Here is a 14604-nt window from a genome sequence, read left to right on the forward strand (position 1 = left end):
AATTACCTGCTAGCTATGCCTTCTAGGATCATAGTAAGTGAAATGACATTGTGGTTTTTTTAGAGAATTTTTTTGCCATTAAGAGAGTTGTGAAGAATCCAGGAGTCTTTACAGCAACACACATTAATACAGACCATATTTCTTCCATGTATGCATGTCAAGCTTTTATTCATTTTGGATTTCTCCCCTGGTAATTTTTGTCTGTCATACTGAGGAATGTATATTAATATAATATATACTTTAGGTCATTCTAGTTCTAGAAATCAGTATTTTAATTTTAACTGTGATTAAAAACTTTACCTATTTCCATGCTGGTTCATTTTTTCTGAATGAGGCAGTAGCTACAGAAAAGAGGATGGATTAAATCAGGTAACAGAGATTACTTCATTGGTAAAATATCAAATTAATCAATGAGACTCACAATTTGACAGGTGAAAACAGTACTGATGGTGGTGAATACTAATTACTAGGTGTTGATAGTCCAGGGAAAATGTCACTTATGGCATCAGTAGTAATAAAAGTAATAAAAGTAATAAAAAAATGTCCATATGTTGGACATTTTGCTGTCATTTCATTCTGCAGCACCAAAGTCAGTGAAAAGCATTGATATAGTTAGCTATTGGCTCAGGATAATATCCATCTGGAGCACTCTGGCTAGCACTGTTTTGTAGCTGGGATGTACTCCAAATTCAATTTAACAAGAAAGACTTCTCAGCACATTTGGTAGAACCGCCTCTTCCACCTTCCTCGATCAATTTGCCTCATGTGCAACTCTGCACTCTTTTTATTTCTGTATATTTTGGACTGTTAATACATCTTCTTTCCTCAAATTGTCACACGTACTAATGAAAATATTTCTGATGGTTTTTCTATATTCCATCTATTTCTGTGAGAGCTCTACCGCTGATGCTTTTTGTCTCAGTGAAGTCTTCCCAAGCTTTAATGCTGTAGTCACCATTTTTGGTACTCTTCTCACCATATATTTAGTATAAATTGGCAACAATTAAAGGCTTAAGTGCCCAGTATTGTGAAAACAGGAACTGTAGCCCCTCAGTGCCTGTCTCTTAATGTTCAATGTAATGTGCAGAATACCAGAGTTTCCCAAATTACCTTCAAACGATGTCTAAAGCAGCCCCCATGATAAGCAGGAGATCTGTCCAGAACCAGGCAATAAAAAGCACCGTGAGTTGGTGGAAAGTCTCAGACACCCCTTTTCCTTTTGATACATCTCATTAAGAAGGCTGGAGGAAGACTTTCCAGAGACACTACAAGTAAACAAGCGGCGTAAGTGCCATAATGACTGGACATTATGGAGAGAGAAAAAGCCAGGGTTCCCTGTGGATGCCGCATGTAATACCTATCCTGATGCAGGGCTTAGACACCCCGCTTCACTCCACAGTCTCTCTTGAAGAGAAATCAGAGATGCAGTGGATGGTAAACTCATGTAAACAGAATTTATCACTTCTAAACTGTAAACTAGTTTTAACCTTTTTCCCAGACTCACAAAGGACAGAGTTTAATGACACATTTTTACTTATCTCTTGCATCACTGAGATGTTACTTCTGGGACCAGCTCTCAGTCTCTTTATAATATGTAGTTATGCCTTTTTATTTATTACATTCATGGTGAGACTTCTAATCCAGCCAAAGGGATACCCCAGTTCAATTTTACTCCAAAGGTAATAAAATTCATCCACAGGACCTGCAGGTACCACCTTTCACATCTCTTCAGTAGACAGCCTATCTGCTCTTATAGCAGAGGTGATCTTCATCCATCCTACTGAGTTGGTCAAGGACCAAAAACAAACCCAACCCCACAACATTAAAAATTCATTTTATGAAAAAGAACACAGACTTGCCTGCACAATTACATGAACAACTCTTGTTTCTTGCTACTGAGTATGGGATTGCTTCCTTCCCCGAAAACTAATTACATTAATGCAAAATATCAAGAGTCTTTGGAGCAGAAACTATGAGTCAGGGTCTCCCTTGCCTCCCCTTTGTACTCAGAAGAATTCCTATACTTCTTTCTGTTTTTTCTGTTTTCCCAGCTTCCTCTCAGGGGTGTTTGGTAGGCAAAAGGAAAAATTTTATTTCCCTGTGTGACATATTTTTCTGTGAAGACACAGCCTCAAAGACCACAATTCTGCTCAGAGTCGTATTCTTGTAAATTGGCAGCACTCTGGTTAACCAGCACGTTTATTCTGACTTTATGCTGCAGCTTCCAAAGCAGAATTCAGCAAAAGAATTAAGTTTTTAAAATGATAAATATTTACTTAAATATTTCATTTTAACCTATATTGGTCTTACATGTGTTATTTTTCTTTTATTGTGCACTTATATTCACGTGAGGCAAAGTATTAATTGGCAATACTACTGTGTTAGACAGACTTATATTTGAAAGACCTAACCCATTCAGCTAGAGTATTTCGTATGCTAATATAAGGAAAGGTAAAACAGCTTTTCAAAAAGAATGAAACCTTGACAAAGATTTCAACTACACAGATCTACAGTTTTCTTCCTACAGTTTTCTTCTACAGTAGTAATCAGCCTCATAAGGAGGGCTGTAAAACTTTGGCAACACAATGAGAGCACAGCTGAATCCAAACCATGATAGATTACCAGGGATCTCATTGCAATGCTTATTATAGCTGTACCAAATGTGTCTGAGCAACTGAAAAATCAAATCAAGTCCTTGTGCATCCCGGGAAAAAAGCATCAAATGAAGCCCATAAAGGGTAACTACACAGAGCAGCATCATATTCTGCTGTCAGAATACCTTTCTGGCTTCATAAAAAATCACATATTTTTTCTTTCTCGGAAAATTGCCATCTCAGAAAAGGGTGACGTTATATGAAGAAAAAAAGCAGTTAATGACTGGACTTTGTGTTACAGAAATCAGGCACAGGAAGCAAGGAAGAGACTTCGTAACATGAGTTTGCCTCATACGAGGAAATACTTCAGTTCCTAATCGTGGTGTTCTGTTTCAGTTTCATCAGTTTCCTACAGTAAGGAGCAAAGACCTGAGCTCTTATTTTGCTCAGACTGAGAGCACTGTGTGAAGATAAGCAAAAAGCAAAATCAAATTATGTAATCTACATTTCTTTCTACTTCCTGCAGATTTTAAAAGCACTAACTTCAGTGGTGCTTTGTTGATAATAACAGCTAAAGATTGTCCATGTGGTATTTATACAAAATCAATATTTCAGATGAGACCAGATTTTCAAGTGATAAGCACTCCCTATGGGAAGCCAGGTTTTTAAAAGAAACCAGTTTCTCATTTAAGCACCTAGGTAGGGACCAGCCTTCTAAAAGCACTTAACTCTCAGCAGCAACCACTGCAATTCCATTAGGCAAATTTTCAGAGAGGTCTATAACCTAAACATGAGCTCATCTGAACGTGCAGGATGAGACTACATCCCCCTTGAAATCAGTGAGGATTTTGCCACTCACTACAAATGAATCAATCCCACAAAGGGTTTGCATCCCTTTAACTCATTGTGGATGCTGAGCTTTTTTAATATCTCTGGCTATTGGTGCTTATATCTGAAGGTCCCCCAAAAGTTTTATGAATTATTTTCATTATGAATCTCCATAATAGGAAAAGAATTTAAAAAAAATTATAATAATCCTGAAGTATTTGAGCTATGAAATCAACATAAATCCATAGAATTGTAATGCAGCTTTTAAAAATGGATTAAGAACCTGCCCTATTGTAAGATACTTTTCCTTCCATTTAGCAAACGTTTGGATAAAGCTCTATAGAAACATATGACTGTATGTTCAATTACAGGTTATATTAGAAAAACAGCAACAACCATAAGAATGGATGGAAAGGCAGATGGAAGGCAGTAAATTCTGAATCTAAGATTAAAGAATGCAAATGAGAGCTTGTGTTATGTTTTTTCAGTGTCACAATGTACACATGACCATTACACTGCCTGATGCTGTGTACCGTAATGTTAAAAATTTACATTCATTTGCATCTCACTACAAACCTTCTGTTAACAAGCAAGGTCAAAAGAATTCCCTAGGGAATGTCCGTAAGTCCAGGACAAGAATGCTTCTTCCAAAGTTTATGGTAAATCACAGATGTCTCACACTAACTAACCACTCAATATAAAGTGTTTATAACCACTTTATAACACATACAGTGTACTTAAGGCATTGTTTTCAAGCTCTATAAACTAGAAATATTTTATAGCACAGTGAAATCAGTATTTACATTTAAAATTTCTACAAATATGTAAGGAAAAGGTGACAGGAAATACTCAGCTTTAAGAAATTACTTTCAACTATGAGAAACCTTATCAGATGGCTGTGAAAATCTTGTCAGATGGAAATCATTATTCAAATACATATGTACAACTTTAGATTAGACCTCCTGGTTATTGTCTCTATTTTGGGCCCAGTCTATCAGAATGTGCTGAGTACAGCTGTGAGAGACAGCTTTTATGTTTCCTTAATCCTACTTTTAGTTTAAATAGTGGCACAAACTACAGGGTTATTTTGCAGTCAGTATGCTCCACCCTGCTCTTAAATTCTCCACAAAGCCTTTCAATTTATTTCCAGGACCAGACAACAAGATTGAGGAACCCAGGGTCCTCCTAGCAATTCTAGGATGCATAGGTATTGAAAAGTATTGAGGTCACTACCATAAACTATATACCAGAAGGCAGAGCAAGGTCTTCCAATTTATCTTGGGGCAGAAACATTGTGAGGCGAAAGATTTTTGTCCTTTTTTTTCTGGATGGCTATTTGAAAGTTCCTGAGGTCCATAATTTTTAAGGAGCTGGGCAAGTTACGTGCATTGATTACTTGACCCATGCAATAGTAAGACGAAGGAAAGGTAGATGATAATGCATGTTACACATCCTCTGAAGTAACTGACTTTTTATATGTCACTACATCAACATATTAATATAATTTTCAATCATGTGTTTTTACCTTGATTTTAGAGAAGGAGAATAAGAAGCAAGCATAGCTGAAATCCGATAGCTTAGTACTGATATACCTCATGTCACATAGAGAGATAAAGCAATGAAAAATTTTATGAAGTGCTAGAAACAATTTTTGTATTTTATAGAGCAAGTGATTTGTCTTTGGTATGATGAGGTATGATGTTACATTATTCCACTCATTAATTGAATGATTTCAGATCTGAGCAACAGAACTGGATGTTAGCATTTTGTAGCAACTAGCTATAAATTGACTTTTAAGCTCCTTTGAACCTGATGAAAACAGTTGCAATGACTTAAGGAGTTTGTTAAGTTTGTTATGCCTTTTCCTACTTAAGATGTACATCTGTGCCTGGCTCTAAAATAGGAGAGAGATCTTCTCTGAGTGAGAAGTACATGATTTGAGAACTGCAAGCAATCTTCTGTTTTTAAGCTCCCTCCAGACTGGTAAGTGATTGACTGCTTTACTATATCATGTCTTATTAATATAATTTATTAATCTAGTAATTCAGTTCAAGTTGGCACTGTATGTTGCTGAAAGGAATAAAATAAAAAGAACATTGTGATAAAATATTATCATCTCATCATTGCTGCAAATCTGGATGACAGCAGAAGTGAAATTCACACTGATGAACTGTTATGTATCTCACGGTGACATGGTTACTATATCTTTAGGCCAAAAGACACACTGTGCTGTAAAGGAAAGAGTACTCCCACAGTTTTAGAAATATTAAACTATGCTGCATGACTGGACTGCCTTGACAGCACAGCCTGCCTGCCTGTAATAAATATCCACCAGTCGTGAAATTACCAGGTTGTTGAATTAGTCATGGACGTACACAGAAATGTCTGAATTTCTTCCTTTCTCCTCAGCCAGATGGTTGTTTTTGAAAATAGGAAAAAAAACTTGGAGCCATATGAACTATGATATTTCTTTCTTGATTTTTTTGTATGGACAAGAGTGTCAAAGAGGTACCCTTTTTCTTCTATGCAAAAAACAGAGGCTTCAGTACCCAAATCTGGGAACCTCAAAGATCTACAAAAATATAGCACAATTTTCCAGAAAAGCAGGAGAGTCTGCATACAGTGCTAAACATCATCCAGAGTCAGCTGAAGGGGGCCTGAGAGCATTCAGATTTTTTGCTGTTGAGTTGGAAGTGATAATGTGGAACAAAAACGGAGTCTGTGTACCACAAGGCAACCACAGCCTTGAGATGGGTGATGGTTTTGGACTCCAGGAAGAGCAGACTCCAAAACTATGGAGCTGCCTAATATTGGAGCATCCCGGAACCATGATTATGGTACCAAAAGTGGTCTTCATTGTGGATACTGCTAGTCACTGCTGCAGAGCCTGAAGCACCCACAGAACTAACATGAACTCCAGTTTCCCAGTTGTTTATACCCAGGGATTGTTTTTTATTTCTGAAATGCTATCTTCTAGTATTTCCTGCAGTAAGTCCTCTTTGGAACTTGTGAGGAATATTTAAAAAAAAATTTAATGTAAATCAAAATGATATTAAAAAAATGAAATTACTTCTAAAATGTGATTCCCCCCCATTCAAGTTATGCAATCCTATATCTATTGTACTTCAGGAATTTCCATGTAAACAAAATGAGGTTGTGCACCACTGCACCAGCATTCATAAAGATTTACCAGAATTTATTGTGGCTAATGAGATAGAATTGCTGCATATCATAGCATTTTATTTTTTTTTTTCTTTTAAATGTTCACTTAGCACTCCATATGCCCCAATGTGACCACCACTTTTTTCCACACGTTGCAAAGGGATTTATTTCCACTGATTTCACTACACTGCAGATTACAGTGCAACATAGCTAAGAGGAATTGAGCTCATTGTAAAATTACTTTGTTGGGGGGCTGGAAGTAGTCCATGATAGCCCAGATGCCTTACAAGTTGATTTACTATGCTTAACTTCATGAAGCAAAATACTGAGCAAAAGCTACATTGGTGTATGACTGGTTATACTAGTTTACCATCTATACAATTATATGGTGGACTTAGAAGAAAAATATGGATTTAAATTTTTTAAAAGAAAATTTGTATTTCTTTCCTCTACCATAACAAAATTGTACTAATTAATTAATGGGATCTTTAACAATGATATAGAGAATGATTACATTCTGATCTGGCTATTATGATGATAAATGTCTTATTGACAATAAACAGTAATAAGGTTAGAGGCAGTTACCATGTCCTATTACAAAAAGTTCTACTGCCCTTTAAAAAAAAAAAGAAAGGGAACAAAAAGAGAATATTTTTCTTTCTGTAGAAAACCAAATTAACCCAAAGACAAGTATCCATTGGTTACTGCCATTTTTGTTAATGGGTCACAAAACAGTACGAACAGCGTAGTGTCTCCTAAAAGTTGTGCAATAATGCTTTATAATGAAAAATATAATTACTCTTCATTTCATGTAATGAAAGACATTTTGTGTTTTCTATAGTTGCATTTTTTCTGTGATGAATTTGATTTTTTACTAATACATATCAGTGTTGTTTCTTAGTTCAATTATTACCATCTTTCTCTCAAAAATTGTACTATATTTTAAAAATTCTTTTAATATTCTACAGCAGGAATATGAAACACAGAATTAAAAACTGTTGCCCTGACCAATGCCAGTAAAACATCCATGCATTTGTGGAGCTCTTCTGCCAAGGACTGGGGACACAAAAGTGCCAAGGATACAAAAGCTGATTGCCTGATCAGCTTTTAGGTTAATTTCTATTATAGGGTATGCACTAAAAACAATTTAGATACCTTTAGTTAACTCTTTAAAAATAAAAATATTAATTTTAATAGGAACTCTAATAGTAAAACTACTGGGCTCCTAATAATGGCTTGATGAAATGAAAAATGAAAGAAAAAAGAAGTAATTTTGCTGAGATTAGAAAGCAGTGTTGCAAAATACTTTTCAACACGTCTGTGAAGACCATGGCCTGTGCTTCACAGCATGACTTCTGTCTGGAAATCCTTCACAGCAGAAATCTAATGACATGAATCAATAAACTAATTTCATAGGAAGCATTCATGGCTCTGCTCTTATTGAAGCTGCCTGACTTTCCCGAGCCTTCTACTCTGCTAACAAATAGGCAGCAGTATTTTTCCTAGTAGAGATCTGAGGAATAATTCTATTACAGCTGCTGCTCTTGCTAACCAGTTAAGTCTATTAACAAAGTACAAGGATTACATAATTGCAATTAAATGTGTGAACAAAGCTGAGACCACATATTGGCTCAATGAAACATACCTCCTTAGTCTAAAGACAAGTCCTCCTTAGACAAAGTCTAAAAAATGGAATGATTTTTTTCCTGCAGCTGTCAGAGGGAACACAAGACATTCATGACCAGAAGACACAGAAAATGTCACAACAGACAGAGATCCAGGGGCTTTTATCTAAAAATCATCAGAGGGAAATTGCTGCCTCACATTTCATTTGAATGTATTGATGATAATAATTTATATTGTGCTAGATGCAAAAATGAGAGATCAATTGGTATAAACAAGGGTAGGATATGTCAATGGTTCAGAATTCTACATGGAATTCAGATTGTGCTCTATTTCTATAATATTTGATCCGGTAACTGCTTCAAAGATAAGTCTTATTCCCTCTTCAAATTTCTTTTACCACTACACTTTCTCCAGAAGTTATCTATAAAGAATGGAGGGCAGGTAAGAGTGCTGGCTGCACAAGTCCTATTCAGCACATCAGAGAATTTTTGAAGTCTCATGAGGTGACTGTGGCGGGCATGAGAGTTATTTTAGGCAGCTCAACATAGCAAATGAAGCAAACTGAAATTCCTCTGAAAATGAAGTTCTTCAAGTTAGGAATGATAAGACTTAGATTATCAATGTATTCCATATGCTTCTATGTAACTCTTGGTGACAACTCAATGGACTAGAAATATTAAAATGACTGTGTGTGCCAAATGTTTTTCACACTGTTGGTTTCTTCTCTCTTCTGGATCAGACTTTCATAGTCAATGTAGAATAACTCTTGTGTGTTTCAGTTAGCAAATCCATATCTGCTCTACTTTAGATAGGAGTTTTAAAGAAAGAAAGAAAGAAAAAAAGAACTGTGTTGATAGCACTTTTGACCAATATTACTGACAATCTTCCTCTTTTAAAATACAGTTTTCTATTGTCAAAACAAATCATCGAAGAAAATAACAACATTCATTTCAGTAGAAATGCAATCTGTATAGTATTACAGTCTGTAATACTATAAATGACATATCTCTAGATTGCCATATGCCTCAGAAAATAGATCTGCAATAAAGCAAGTCCAATCCTTGAGAATTTATTTGTAGAAAACCCATCAGGTGTAATACTGAAAACCCCCTATCAACATCAAACACAAAGCAAGGCCTGTCTAAAGCATATGCAGTCAAAGTCAAGTCTTTTTTTAATAAGAATTACTTATTTCTGAGAAGCCGGAAAGCAAAGCCTCCAGATTTCCACTTCTGGGGGGTGTAAAAATATTTCTCTTTAATTGAAACACATTAAGACTTTTGTTAAGCTTCTACATTCTTCAAAAAGCCTCTATGGCTGTCATCAATGTTATCTTTTGATCTAGGACTTTGCAATCAACAGCTACAAGATTTTTTTCAAGCAACATACTTCATAAAAGTTTCTGATTGTCCTGGTTTTGGCAGGGATAGAGTTAATTTTCTTCCTAGTAGCTGACATAGTGCTGTGTTTTGGATTTTAGTATGAGAATAATATTGATAACACACTGATGTTTTCGTTACTGCTACGTAATGTTTACACTAGTCAAGGACTTTTCAGCTTCCCATGCTCTGCCAGGTGCACAGAAACTGGGAGGGAGCACAGCCAAGATAGTTGATCCAAACTGGCCAAAGGGCCATTCCTTACCATATGATGTCATGCTCAGTATATAAACTGGGGGGAGTTGGCCGGGGCGTAGCGATCGCTGCTCAGGGACTGGCTGGGCATCAGTCGGCAGGTGGTGAGCGGTTGTATCACTTGGGGTTTTTTCCTGGGTTTTGTCCCTCTATTGCTCTCTTGTTGTTCTCCTTCTTATTACTACTACTACTATTTGTTGTTGTTGTTGTTGTTGTTGTTCCAATTATTAAACGGTTCTTATCTCAACCCAGGAGTTTTCTTACTTTTGCTCTTCCGATTCTTTCCCCTAGCCCACCAGGGGGGAAGGTGAGCGAGTGGCTGTGTGGTACTTAATTGCCGACTGAGGCTAAACCACAACAGTCCTTTTTGGTGCCCAAAGTGGTGCTTGAAGGGTTTGAGATAATAACAGATTAACCAGAGTATATTAAGGAATTTAGATCTGTTAATAGTTGCGGGCCACGATATTGATTCATCTGTTCTCGATATTGGTTTACCTGATCTGCACCATGCTCATTTTTTTGCTATACATGTTAAAGACCAGTGTTGGTTTTTGCAGTTTGCTGTGCTCTGCAATGATTAGTGATGTTTTGCCTGGGAGTTTTGTTATTAAAACAATGACCTTGAGTTTATTTTAGTATTTAGGTTTTGTACTGAAACCATTACTGTACATCGGGTATGACAATTAGCAATTATACTTCTTCCTCTGAGAGGTTTTTTATGGAGGAAATACAAAATGGCACCTTCAATACCTTCTTATATGATGTTTCCTCCTTCGTCACAATACCTTTTCAGTATCTTGAACATTTTTGGGTAGTTCAGATCACAGAATCACAGAACCACGGAATCATATAGGTTGGAAAAGACCTTTAAGATCATCGAGTCCAACCGTAAACCTAACACTACCAAGACCACCACTATACCATGTCCATAAGCACCTCATCCAAACGTCTTTTAAATACTTCCAGGGATGGTGACTCAACCACTTCCCTGGGCAGCCTGTTCCAATGCTTGATAACCCTTTCAGTGAAGTAAAATTTCCTAATATCCAGTCTAAACCTCCCCTGGTGCAACTTGAGGCCATTTCCTCTCCTCCTATCACTTGTTACCTGGGAGAAGAGACCGACCCCCACCTCTCTACAACCTCCTTTCAGGTAGTTGTAGAGAGCGATGAGGTCTCTCCTGAGCCTCCTTTTCTCCAGGCTAAACAACCCCACTTCCCTCAGCTGCTCCTCATAAGACTTCTGCTCTAGACCTTTCACCAGCTTTGTTGCCCTTCTTTGGACATGCTCCAGCACCTCAATGTCTCTCTTGTAGTGAGGGGCCCAAAACTGAACACAGCATTCGAGGTGTGGCTTCACCAGTGCTGAGTACAGGGACATGATCACTTCCCTAGTCCTGCTGGCCACGCTATTTTTGATACAAGCCAGGATGCCATTGGCTTTCAACTGGCAACCTGGGCACACTGCTGGCTCATATTCAGCCAGCTGTCAGCCAACACCCCCAGGTCCTTCTCTGCCTGGCAGCTTTCCAGCCACTCTTCCCCAGGCCTGTAACGTTGCATGGGGTTGTTGTGGCCCAAGTGCAGGACCTTGCACTTAGCCTTGTTGAACCTCATACAATTAGCCCCAGCCCATCAATCCAGCCTGTCCAGGTCCCTCTGTACAGCCTTCCTACCCTCAAGCAGTCAACACTCCCACACAATTTGGTGTCATCTGCAAACTTACTGAAGGTGCACTTGATCCCTTCGTCCAGATCATTGATAAAGATATTAAACAGGACTGGCCCCAACACAGAGCCCCGGGGGACACCACTTGTGACTGGCCGCCAACCGGAGTAAACTCCATTCACCACCACTCTTTGGGCCCGGCCATTCAGCCAGTTCTTTACCCAGCGAAGAGTACACCCGTCCAAGCCATGAGCAGCCAGTTTCTCCAGGAGAATGCTGTGGGAAACCGTGTCAAAGGCTTTACTGAAGTCTGGATAGACAACATCCACAGCCTTTCCCTCATCCACTAGGTGGGTCACCTTGTTGTAGAAGGAGATCAGGTTGGTCAAGCAGGACCTGCCTTTCCTAAACCCATGCTGGCTGGCCTTGATCCCTTGGTTATCCTCTACATGCTGTGTGATGGCACACAAGATGATCTGCTCCATCAGCTTTCCTGGTACTGAGGTCAGGCTGACAGGCCTGTAGTTCCCCGGGTCCTCCTTTCGGCCCTTCTTGAAGATGAGTGTCACATTTGCTAATCTCCAGTCAACTGGGACCCCCCCCAGTTAGCCAGGACTGCTGGTAAATGATGGAAAGGGGCTTGGTGAGCACATCTGCCAGTTCCTTCAGTACTCTCGGGTGAATCTCATCAGGCCCCATAGACTTGTGAGTGTCTAAGTGGTGCAGCAGGTCGCTAACCATTTCCCCCTGGATTATGTGGGCTCCATTCTGGTCCCCGTCCCTATCTTCTGACTTGGGGGGCTAGGTACCCAGAGAACAATTGGCCCTACTATTAAAGACTAAGGCAAAGAAGGCATTAAGTACCTCAGCCTTTTCCTCATCCTTGGTCACTGTGTTCCCTCCCCCGTCTACTAAAGGCTGGAGATTCTCCTTAGCTCTCCTTTTGCTGCTAATGTATTTGAAGAAGTATTTTTTGTTGTCTTTTATGGCAGTAGCCAGATGAGCTCTAGCTCAGTTTTGGCCCTTCTAATTTTCTCCCTGCACAGCCTTGCTACACCTTTGTAGTCCTCTTGACTTGCCTGCCCCTTTTTCCAAAGGTGTATCTTCCAAAGATACATCTATTGGTATTGCTTGGGAATATTGTTTTTTTTTTTTCTAAGATTAGTAAGCAATTTAAGGATATCATCCAGAGATCTGCCCCAAGGATGGATAGTTATGAGTGGCAGGGTGTGTGGGACAGCATGGGCAAATGCCTAGCACAGTGGGCACCTCCAGTGTTTTGGAACTTCACCCCTCAACAAGTGCAGAATCCTGAAAAGTTAGTAGAATATTTGGTAAAAGTATGCTGTCACCCTGATGATTCTAAGGAGATACAAATCACTGCAATGTGCTGGGGCCTGGCCCATGCCTACCGAGCCCTGTTCAACACTTTTCAGAAGCCTCAAGGATCTGGTGACAAAACGACAGACACCACGGCTACTCCAGGTCCCCCTGCAACAGGCACTGTGGCTACTCCAGCCCCCTGTGCAACAGGTACTGTGATTACTCCAGCCCGCCGTGCAACAGGCACTGCGGTTCAACCAGGGAACCAACCCATGTCAGTATCAGTCGCCCCTATCCACAAGAAAAAATCTTGGAAGCAAAAGTCAGCTCATTTAGAAAGGGAAGATGAAAGAGCACGGCCATCACAAGGGGAGGAAGAGGAAGAACTTGCGGATGAGATGGAAACCACCCAATCCCTATCCCTGAGTGAGCTGCAAGATATGCAAAAATATTTCAGCTGTCATCCAGGCAAGCACGTTGTCACCTGGCTGCTCCAATGCTGGGATAATGGGGCCAGTAGCCTGGAATTAGAGGGTAAGGAAGCCAAACAGCTGGGATCCCTTTCTAGGGAAGGAGGCATTGACAAAGCAGTTGGAAAAGGGACACCAGCCCTCAGCTTCTGGAGGCTGAGCTGACTTCTGTCAGCTATGAAGGAAAGATATCCCTTGTAAGGAAGATGTTATATATCACCCCAAGAAATGGACCACCATGGAGAAAGGTATCCAGTACCTGAGGGAATTAGCCATGCTGGAGGTGATTTATGGTGACCTGGAAGACAAGCAGTTACCCAAAGATGCAGATGAAGTCCAGTGCACATGACCCATGTGGCGGAAGTTGGTGCGGAACACACCATTACTGTGTGCCAACTCATTGGCAATACCAAGCTGGTAAGACGGAGAGGGTCCAACAGTGGATGAAGCAGCTAGCCACCTCCAGAATACAAAGAAAGTACCTCTTCCACCCTCATCTCGGCTGTGGAGAAACTGTCCCAGAAGGTCCAGCGACTCGAAGAGGATAGGTCCTACTCTCCACCTGTACAGACCAGTATCTCAGCTATTAGGAGTCAGAATTTTTCTGCTCAAGAGAGAGGATGTAGAGGGTACACCCCATGGGGCAACCTGTGGTTTTTTCTGTGTGACAATGGAGAGGATATAACGAAGTGGGGTGGAAAATCTACCTTGACCCTAGAAGCCTGGGTACATGAGTTGTAAGGAAAAACAATCACCAAAGGGGGTTCTTCCAGGAAAATTGCTGCTCTGGTTTCCAGTGGACAGTTGCCCAGACAGAGTAGAAGGGCTGATCTTACTCCTGATTTTAATGAAGGAACTCCTGACTCATATACACAAGAAGTGGATAATGAACACTATGACCAGGATTAGAGGGGCCCTGCCTCCACCAATGTGGAGGAAAGGGACAACTGGGTTTACTGGACTGTGTGGATACAATGGCCTGGCACGTCAGACCCACAGGAGTATACGGCTCTAGTAGACACTGGTGGACAGTGTACCCTAATGCCATCAAGCTATATAGGGGCAGAATCCATCTGTATTTCTGGAGTGACGGGGCCATCCCAACACCTAACTGTATTGGAGGCCGAAGTGAGCCTAACTGGGAATGAGTGGCAAAAGCACCCCATTGTGACTGGCCCAGAGGCTCCGTGCATCCTTGGCATTGACTACCTCAGGAGAGGGTATTTCAAGGACCCAAAAGGGTACCGGTGGGCTTTTGGTATAGCTGCCTTGGAGGCAGAGCAACTTAAACAGCTGTCTA

The sequence above is a fragment of the Mycteria americana genome, chromosome 7 (assembly GCF_035582795.1).
Source record: "Mycteria americana isolate JAX WOST 10 ecotype Jacksonville Zoo and Gardens chromosome 7, USCA_MyAme_1.0, whole genome shotgun sequence".
Lineage (NCBI taxonomy): Eukaryota > Metazoa > Chordata > Aves > Ciconiiformes > Ciconiidae > Mycteria > Mycteria americana.